Consider the following 10991-nt stretch of genomic DNA (forward strand, 5'->3'; position numbering starts at 1 on the left):
TATCGATGAACACAACACAGAAATGGGAGTTCTTCAAAAAGACTATATGTGAACACACTGAAAAATATATTTCCATGGGCAACAAGTTTAAAAGAATAAAAATCAAACCTATATGGCTTATGGCCAAAGTTAAAAAAGCTATAGATAATAAGAAAAGATCTTTTATTAAATATACAAATGAAGGAACGCTATCATCGTTTAAACATTACAAAGAATATAACAGAATATGCAAAAAGGAAATAAAGGCCGCAAAAATTGAAAATGAACGAAAGATTGCAAAAGATAACAGGACCAAACCCAAAAAATTCTTCAAATATATTAATAGTAAAAAGGTCCAGTCCAAGCATGTGGGCCCTTTACAAAATAATGTAGAGTGGGTGACTGGGGACAAAGAGAAGGCAGATTTATTAAATACCTTCTTCAGCTCCGTGTATACAAAGAAGCATGGGGGAGCTCTTGTCCATAATGGGCATGATATTGACACAGCTCCAGATGATCCACATTGGCTCACAATTGATATCATTCAGAAATATTTAGACAGAATAAAGGTGAATAAAGCACCTGGACCGGATGGCATACACCCGCGGGTCCTTAGAGAATTAAGCTCTGTCATTTCAAAGCCATTGTTTCTAATTTTTAGGGACTTTTTAATGACTGGCATAGTACCACTGGATTGGCGTAAGGCCAATGTGGTGCCAATATTTAAAAATAGGTCAAAATCTTTACCAAGTAATTATAGACCTGTTAGTTTAATTTCTATAGTTGGGATGATACTGGAGAGTTTAATAAAAAACCACATAGATGAGTTCTTGCTGGAAAAAAAATATTTAAAGCAACAGACAGCATGGATTCATAAAAGACAGAAGTTGTCAAACAAATCTGATTTCTTTTATTGAGGAGGTGAGCAAAACCTTGGACAGAGGGGTGGCGGTGGACGTGGTATACTTGGATTTTGCAAATGCGTTTGACACAGTTCCCTACACATGGCTAATGTGTAAGGTAAAGTCTACAGGCTTGGAAAAATCTGTATGTAAAAGGATAGAAAACTGGCTAAAAGATAGTATTCAGATAGTATGCAGCCACTTGATGCCAAGTGGCTGCATATTTGCGTACCATTTGAAAATACATATGTGCTGAGAGAGCGTGCCCTGCGTGCTCCCAGCACTTATATGTCCGTGACTCACGGAAAGGTCCGGAATTCCCCTTGTGATTGGGACCTTTTCTGATCATGTGACTGCTGTGACAGCGAATCATGGCGGTCACATGACCCTAAAACCCTGCCTTCCGTCTTCTGAAACTCTTACAGGGCCGGAAGGCGCTGGCGCAAAGGGGTTAATGATTGATACTCTGAATGGTCTAGGATTGTCAGTTGTGTAACCCAAGCTTCAGTGTTGGGACCCTTACTTTTTAATATATTTATAACGATATAAGGTCTGGGTTTAAAAATCCCATTTCAGTCTTTGCAGATGACACCAAGCTGCGCAGTGGAATAATGTCCTTACAGGATGTCTCCAACTTACAAGCCGACCTCCATGCACTGTTTAATTGGGCAACTATGTGGCAAATGAGATTTAATGTTGATAAATGTAAGGTGATGTACTTGGGGGCTAAGAATATGCATGCATCATACATACTAGGGGGGTGTGCAACTGGGGGAATCAATGGTGGAGAAGGATCTGGGAGTTTTGGTAGATCACAAGCTTAATAATGGCATGCAATGCCAAGCTGCGGTTTCTAAAGCGATCAAAATCCTCTCTTGTATTAAAAGAGGTATAGACTCCAGAGAGAGAGATATCATATTACCCCGGTACAAATCATTAGTAAGACCTCATCTGGAATATGCAGTTTAGTTTTGGGCACCAATTCACGAAAAAAACATTGGGGAACTGGAGAAAGTACAGAGAAGGGCAACCAAACTGATAAGAGGCATGGAGGAGCTCAGCTATGAGGAAAGATTAGAGGAACTGAATTTATTCTCTCTTGAGAAGAGGAGTTTAAGGGGGGGGATATGATCAACATGTATAAATACATCAGTGGTTCATATAGTGAACTCGGTGTAGAGCTATTCAGCTTGAGGTCATCACAGAGGACAAAGGGGATCTTTACGTCTGGAGAAAAATACATTTAATCTCCAAACATGGAAAGGTTCCTTCACAGTAAGAGCTGTGAAAAGAGTTGGTTCAGGCCAGCTCAGTGGATTGCTTTAAAAAAGGTCTGGATTCTCTCGTGGGATCAGGAAGGAATTTTTCCCCCTGCAGGAGCAAATTATATCATGCTTTGCTGGGTTTTTTTGCCTTCGTCTGGATCAACTGTGGGTATAGGATTATAACATTTTATTTATGGTTGAACTGGATGGACTTTTGTTTTTTTTCAGTCAGACTAACTATGTAACTATATATGTATGTGTGGGGGTGGGAGGTCTCAAAAAATTAGGGGGTTGGGGTTTGTGCTTGATTCTTGTGCTAAATTAAATTCTTTCCCTGCGTGTATCCACTCTTTCCCCTCTACCCGGCAGCACCCGCTATGCCGGTCCTGGGCCTGCAGATGGGCAAGTGGAGCCCGGGATACATGATGGGGGAGCAGAATGATTCCATCTGACAGGCAGGAGACTGCTTGTTAGATGTAAACACAATGCTGATAGCTGCATGCAAAAAAATCCGATAGGCTGGTTGTACAGAAGCTGATCAACTTCAGACCAGCCTGCCTACAGATGGATCAAATCTTGGCCTTTCCCTGATGAACTGGTTGAGATTTGTTCTATAGGCAGCTTAACAAATCAGATGGGACAAACATAGATCTATATTAAAGAAATAAACCCCTCAAACCCCCCCTCCAAAAAAACAAAACAAACAAAAAAAAATAAAGCAAACTTGATGGACCACTCTGTCTTTTTCTGCCATCACTTTTCTATGTTTCTAGATACACGGTTAAATAAACAACCACAAGTTATTTGCAGGAGCACAGAGGCCTATCGGACGTCACAGTCAGCTGACCCTGTGATATAAATTAGGATTTTCATCCAATCTAAGCATCATTGTTATACAGATAATGGAGCAAAACAGTTGTATTCAGAAGGGATTTGTATAGTGTTAATCAGTCTTTACAAAACGCTGACATTGCACAAGTTCCAGTATATGTACATGACAGGTTACCCTTCTATTACTATACATCAGTCAGATCTGATAAGCATTACACCAGCCTTACCATCAGCTTAAAGAGAACCAGCTGGGTTCATAAATTTGAATATTCCGTCCTTAAATGATTAAAATCATGCAGGTTTATGCATTCTGTTACCAACTTAAAACTTTGACAGTAAAAGCACAGAAAAAGTATGTAGTTTAAATGTTTATTTACTATAAATGTTTTCTGGGATTATCTAATTACTGTTTGTGCTGACCCAGATACTCAGCTGTTACCCTCCCTATATAACCTTTTATGTAGATACCAGGGTAGGAGTAGTGGGGAATACTATACTGCTCAAAAAAATTAAAGGAACAATTTTCATCAGAGTATAGCATCAAGTTAAAACTATCAATTAAACTCCTGGGATATTGATCTGATCAGTTAAGTAGCAGAGGGGGTCTTAATCAGTTTCAGCTGCTTTCGTGTTAATGAAATTAACAACAGGTTCACTAGATGGGCAACAATGAGATTAACCGCAAAACAGGAATGGTTTTACAGGTGGAGGCCACTGACATTTTTTCCCTACTCATCTTTTCTGACTGTTTTTCACTAGTTTTGCATTTGGCTAGGGTCAGTGTCACTACTGGTAGCATGAGGTGATACCTGGACCCTACAGAGGTTGCACAGGCAGTCTAACTCTTCCAGGATGGCACATCAATACATGCCATTGCCAGAAGGTTTGCTGTGTCTCCCAGCACACTCTCAAGAGCATGGAGGAGATTCCAGGAGACAGGCAGTTACTCTAGGAGAGCTGGACAGGGCCGTAGAAGGTCCTTAACCCATCAGCAGGACCGGTATCTGCTCCTTTGTGCAAGCAGGAACAGGATGAGCACTGCCAAAGCCTTAAAAATGACCTCCAGCAGGCCACTGGTGTGAATGTCTCTGACCAAACAATCAAAACAGACTTCATGAGGGTGGCCTGAGGGCCCGACATCCTCTAATGGGCCCTGTGCTCACTACCCGGTACCATAGAGCTCGATTGGCATTTGCCATTGAACACCAGAATTGGCAGGTCCACCACTGGCACCCTGTGCTTTTCACAGATGAGAACAGGTTCACCCTCAGCACATGTGACAGACATGAAAAGGTCTGGAGAAGCCATGGAGAACGTTATGCAGCCTGTAACATTGTTCAGCATGACAGTTTTGGTGGTGGGTCAGTGATGGTCTGGAGAGGCATATCCATGGAGGGACACACAGACCTCTACAGGCTAGACAATGGCACCCTGACTTCCATTAGGTATCGGGATGAAATCCTTGGACCCATTGTCAGACTCTATGCTGGTTCAGTGTGTCCTGCACGACAATGCCTGGCCTCATGTGGCGAGAGTATGCAGTCAGTTCCTGGAGGATGAAGGAATTGATAACATTGAATGGCCCCCCACACTCGCCTGACCTAAATCCAATAGAACACCTCTGGGACATCATATTTTGGTCCATCCGACATCGCCAGGTTGCACCTCAGATTGTCCAGGAGCTCAGTGATGCCCTGGTCCAGATCTGGGAGGAAATACCTGATGTTGTCAGGCATGCATACAAGCATGTGGGGGCCATACAAACTACTGAGTACCATTTTGAGTTGCTGCAATGAAATTTCAGCAAAATGGACTAACCTGCTGCATCATATTTTCACTTCAAATTCAGTCCACTATATGAACAAGTTACTATAAGATGTCATTCAAATCATTCTTATTGTGTAAGTCTTGTATAATATATAGATGACTTTAAAAGTCAATGCAAACCATCCATTATAATCTATTACAAGAAAATATGTTGTAAAAATGGTTCACAGCTTCTAAAAAAAACCAGAATGACAGATATTAGTTTAAAGGGTCACAAGCAGTCACACTGGTGGGCAAAGCAGTTTTGACACTCCTGTAACAGCAGCTGCCACTCTCTACAGCTCATACTGGCTGCACAGCTGTGATGTTTAACCTTTCAAGTGACATGAACGGCTTAGACTTTGTATGCAGATGGACTGAAGCGGTTTCTCCCACTGGTAGGAACACTTGTGACAAAAGACCTTTTAATAAACATAACATGGCTAGCAGAGTTTGGATTTAGTGGGGAAAAATTCAAACTGTAAATAATATTTAGTAAGTCTTATAACAGAACTTACACCATACTTAGCACATATGATCTTATGGGAAGATTTTTGTTGAAATGACTGGTCTGGTGACAGGGTCCCTTTAAAGCTTAAGTACCGCCAGAAACCCCCAACCCACAAAAATCAGCAAATGGGACATAATTTCCAGTTAGTAGGGTGTGTTCCTTGTGTTGATGCCTCTTCTGTTAATTGAAATCCTCCTCTGGGGAGGGCGGTCCTCTGGCAGTCCTCCATTCATAGATCATGTTTTATTTATTAAAGCTGTAGTATGGCTTTTATGAATGAAGCAGCTGGGTGAAAAATGTGGGTATAGATGGGCTCTCCTGACGTGAACCTGTAACAGCCCCTTAGTTGTATTAACCCCCAACACACCAGAAAATGACAGCAGCGGAGGTGAGTGGACATAAAAGAAGGAATGTTTCAACTAAAAGATGCATCAGCACAAGGGAAATATCTTAATGACTGTAAGTTATGTCCCTTATGCTGATTTTTCCAATGTTATGTTTTCTTATGCAAATTCTACTCTACTGCCAAATAATTTACATCCACTACACGTGGCTAAGGCAGTGCTCACCTGATGAGGCCAGTTTTAAAATAAAGATGACCACAATTCAAGAATACAGCAGACTTAACAGTGAATGTTTAAAGTGACACAATCCAGCGAGCATTCCTTTGTTGGTACCAGTAATCAGAACTGCAACAACCCAAATTAGTGCTCCACTCCACACTGGGCATGCAAACAGGCTTACCAGAAAGCCATGACGATAACATATAGAGTGGTCATAGAAAGCTTAAACATAGCAAGCTCCTCTGGAGAAAAGCATCAGCTCAACACTCCTCCAGCTTCATGAATGTCCTGGACAGATAGGATGGAGAACTGAAAGCATTCCCAATTTAAGCAGCTTGACATACACTATATTATCAAAAGTTTGTGGACACCTGACCATCACACCTACAATATACAAGGTTGCTAAATATGCCATTCCAAAACCATGAGCACTGATACACAACTGAACAAAATTTGGGGGCTATAACAGGTTCCACTGGAAAGCATGTCTGTGGGAATTTGGCCCGTTTAATGAAAAGAGCATTTGTAAGGTATAGTACTGAGAAGGTCTGGCATGCAATAGGCATTTGAGTACTGTATATCCCAAATTTTCAATAGGGTTGAGGTTAAGGCTCTGTGAAGGCAACTCAGACTCCTCCACATCAAGCTCATCAAACCATATCATTTTGGAGCTGACTTTTGGGCACAGTCACGTCCTAAAACTGTCATCTCAAGGTTGGAAGCACACAGTTGTTTTATATTTCTTTGTATGCTATAACATTAATAAGATCCTTCATTGGAAACACCTGGACTCAATTAGGAGGGGCTGCCACATACAGTAATTTTTGCCATATAATATGTGAGATTCAGGCAGGGACATAGAACACAAGGAACACCTCCCACAGTGTAAAACCATTAAAGTAAACTCTTTTTAAAAAATATTTGCACTTACAAAGCATAAGATATCCAGCAACGCTAAATGCTTATACAATGTAAGCTCCGAATTGGCAGTATCCAAGATGGCTGCCAGATGGCAAGCAAGCATTGTGACCTATACCCCAGTTCTGTCCCACCATATGCATTTTATCATATGTGACATCATCAGGGACCTGCATCACATGACAAAATGTGTTGGACGGATCCAGAATGCATGTCTGCTTGGTCCCTGTGGATCTAAGCCCCTGTTCGAATAGGTCCACATTTAATCCCCAAATTTCTAACAACCATTATTTGGATGTCTTAAAAAATTTGGTCTGAAGGAATTTGGACAAAATGAAGCCAAAAATGTATGTTAATCCTAGGTATATTAGTAAGGGAACAGAGTCCTTGGAGAGGCGCAAAGACATCATTATATGGCCTGCCGACAAATTTGGGGATGTTGTTATATTAGATAAAGAGTTTTATCATTCCCAAATATTAAATTTGTTACAAGATTCAGAAACGTACACTAAACTTTTGAAAGATCCAACATTGTATAAAAAAGAATTAGAGGAATTGATACAATGGGGTTATAAATTTAGAGTTTTATCCAAAAAAGGAAAAGAGATAATTGATTCCAAATTTTTGCAGACTACCAACAGTATACATGTTACCTAAAATTCATATTGATGATCTGATGTTTATTTGGGGCGGCTCTGAATCTAATTTGCAGCAGTTTATGACATATGTGAATACCAATATTCAGAATATTAAGTTAGAGTATCATTATAGACAGCAGGAACTGAATTTCCTTGAATTATTTCAAAGCAGGATAATAAACTGGTTACAAAAGTGAATTTCAAGCCAACGGATAAAAAATAGTTACTTATCAGTTAATAGTGGTCATTACCCCATTTGGTTAAAAAATATACCGAAGGGGCAGATTATGAGGTAAGACGCAATTGTACCTTTGAATCTGATTTTAGGGAGCAGTCCCTGATTATTAAGAATAGGTTTGTTCAGAAGGGGTATTATACGCAATTTGTGGATGAGATTATTGAGGAAGTAGCAGGGATTCCTAGAACTGCTATATTGGAGGAAAAAGTAGCAAGTTCACAAGATGATAAACATCAGTGGAGTTTTATCTCCAATTTTCATTCTCAATATAGAGAGGTAGAGAACATCTTTAAAACACGTTGGCATGTTTTATTAATGGATAGAACTTCGGGTAATTATTTACCATCTAACCTCACTTTTATTTACAGGCATGCCCCCAATTTTGGGGACATGGTTGTTAGAAAGGTGATAGATTCCGCTACTAGACATTTTTGTTCCTGGGTAGGAAGGGTTTTCATGCATATCATAAATGTCAAGCATGTAGAACAGCTAAGGATAACATTAGGATCAGGGGTAACTTCACTTCTAACGTGACTGGAAAGTCTTATAAAATATCTGAATTTATTTCATGTGACACGACTCATGTAGTTTATGCCCTTCAGTGTCCATGTAGCCTGCAATATGTAGGTTGAACCAAGGGCACTCTAAAGAAATGTTTGGCTGAACATGTTCATAATATCAGTATTGGTATTGTTCATGTTCATAATATCAGTATTGGTATTGTTCATGTTCATAATATCAGTATTGGTTTGTTGTTTTGGGGCTTGGATAGAATCCACCCATCATGGAAAGGTTCCAATATGGTTTGAGAACTCTCCAGATGTGAAACCAAGTGTATTTATCAGCTCCAAACTTTAAATCCTTTGGGTCTCAATGTGGAAGTCGACATTAATTGTTTCATTAGAGATGTATAGGGGGCTCTATGTTGATTTATAATGGTTGGGAATATTGGCATTGAGTCATCCTTTTCCTAGTCTTTTTTTATTTTAACTTTAAATTTTAAATTGTACCTTTTATTTTTTATGTCTGCTTTTGTATCTTTGATCTAATATTTTTATTTGTTTTTGATCATTGTTTAATGTACTCATCCAGATAGTTTTTGTTTAGGATGAATGATATATATATATATATATCTTTAAATGTATTTCAAATGGTTTTAAGTATTTTGTGTTTTTTGGCCACAAGATGGTGCTTGCAAACACCATATTTACATTTTATTTCAAATGGTCAGACGCAATATATTTTTTGGCCACAAAATGGTGCTCATGAACATTTCCCTCTGAGTCTTTGTGACCGGAAGTGATGTTGTTCTGAATGGTTAATGGAACACTATGTAAATAGCTGTGTCATGCTGTGGGGCCAACCCTTTGCTAAAATCAGGTGATGAAACACGTGTCATGGTCAGGCCACAGAATGTATTCTGTAATGAGGCACCAGAAGTGACGTATTGCTTGCGAGCAGCGAGGAGGATCGGGTGAGATGCTTGCTTCATGTGATATACAGATACCTTTAACGGTTATTGTGGATATTTTGGCATGCTTTCATTTATTTCATGTGAGTGCAATACTTTCTACCCAATAAATGGTTTTTAATGGATTCACGCTATGAGTTTCCTTTTACATCTTTCCCTGATTACGGAGTGTAATAGTTTGGAGGATGTCCTGCCATCATATCAGTCTCTAATTGATGAAGGGCTTGTTGATTGATGATCTATACTATGCTGACACTCACCATAAGCACTATTGCCTATCAGGTTTGGATGGACCACGATATCTAGTGAGTGCTACTGAACATTATGTTGTTCATGTGGTGATTTCCGTGGATCATTAGGAACTTTGCACTTGATCACAATTTAAATTTTTCAGTTGATGGACTTATGTCAAATGATTTAAATATTTGTGTATATTTACAGTGTTATATTTTGTGTCATATTTTCACTCTGCTAGTGTTTATATATATATATATATATATATATATGTGTATATATATATAAATTTTTTTTTTGCGCTGCTTTTATTTATCATTGTTTCATGAGGTGATTATTGCATTATTCACTATTGGGGCAGCTGCATGCGTACACATTCTATGCACTCATTTATTGACTTAGGTGAGTGATTTATTATGCATTTTTTCAGGTGTTAGATTTGTTTTTCAATATTTTCACATCTTATTTGCGCGGAGAATATACGGTTTATATATTGATTTTGAAAAAATTTGTCTACCCTGACACTGCCTACCTACAGTCAATTTCTGCTACAGTCTCCTCCAGTCTGCCCTGCCATTGGCTGCCAACACTCAAGTCCTGCTACAATCTCCCCCAGTCTGTCCTGCCATTGTTTGCTACAGTCAACTCTTGCTACAAACAGCTTCAGTCTGTCCTGCCAGAGTCTGCTACAGTCCTACTGTCATGGAAATTTTGTATTGTTGGTCGAACTTTAAATGTGTCATATATGAGTGTTATTCATATGTCTCTCGTGTGGCTTAATTAAAGCTCTGAAGGCTGCAATTGGGCCATGCGCATGTACAATGTATGTATTACAGTACTCAGCTTGGTAATGGATGAGATGGCAGATCTGCGCTTATAGACCGGTGTGTATACCACCACGGCATTCGAAGCGAATGTCGCTGGCAGTAGACCGTGGGCCTGTATCCACATATCAGCAGCATAGTACCACATGGGCTTCATAACGCAAGGCACCAAGCGGTGTGAACTCCACGTGTAGGCTTATGCATATCTTACAACCCATTACCAACTTGAAACTGTATCTTGGATGGATGTGTTTTAATAAAGATCGTATCGGGCCCATCCAGGTACAGACTGGTGTTTAGCTTAGGGAATACTTGTACAAAGGATTTGCATGCCAATGGGAGCTAGTAGGACAGGAAATATGACCTCAGATGGCTCATGGGGGGGAAGGGGAGGAAGTCTGCTGACCTCAGAAGGCTCATGGGGGAGGACCAGTGATAGATAATAGGAAAGGCTATGCTCCAATCGGAATGTACATCCTGTGTATAGGCACTCCCCATTGCATTGTTCGGTGGGAGGGGATTGACTTTATTCATGTGGGGGGCATGTGTGTATTTTTAATAAAACCAGGGGCTGAGTCTGAAACCAGCCCTTATGTGAATTCAACCATCATCCTGAGAGTGTCGTTTGATCATTCTAGGGTAACGGAGCTCCATCATCCCCACATTTCAACAGAAGCTAAAAGTAGTTGGATGGGCAGGAATCGTGTAGTTTAGCTGCAGTCGTGGTAAGCGAGATTCACACAGCTTTATGGGGGATTTCTGCGCATCCAACTGCGAGTACTCACGGTAAGGAGAAATTCGTTAAAGCGAA

Source organism: Staurois parvus, unplaced genomic scaffold, assembly GCF_062004578.1.
Source record: "Staurois parvus isolate SC_StPar_1 unplaced genomic scaffold, SC_StPar_1.0 ptg000604l, whole genome shotgun sequence".
NCBI lineage: Eukaryota > Metazoa > Chordata > Amphibia > Anura > Ranidae > Staurois > Staurois parvus.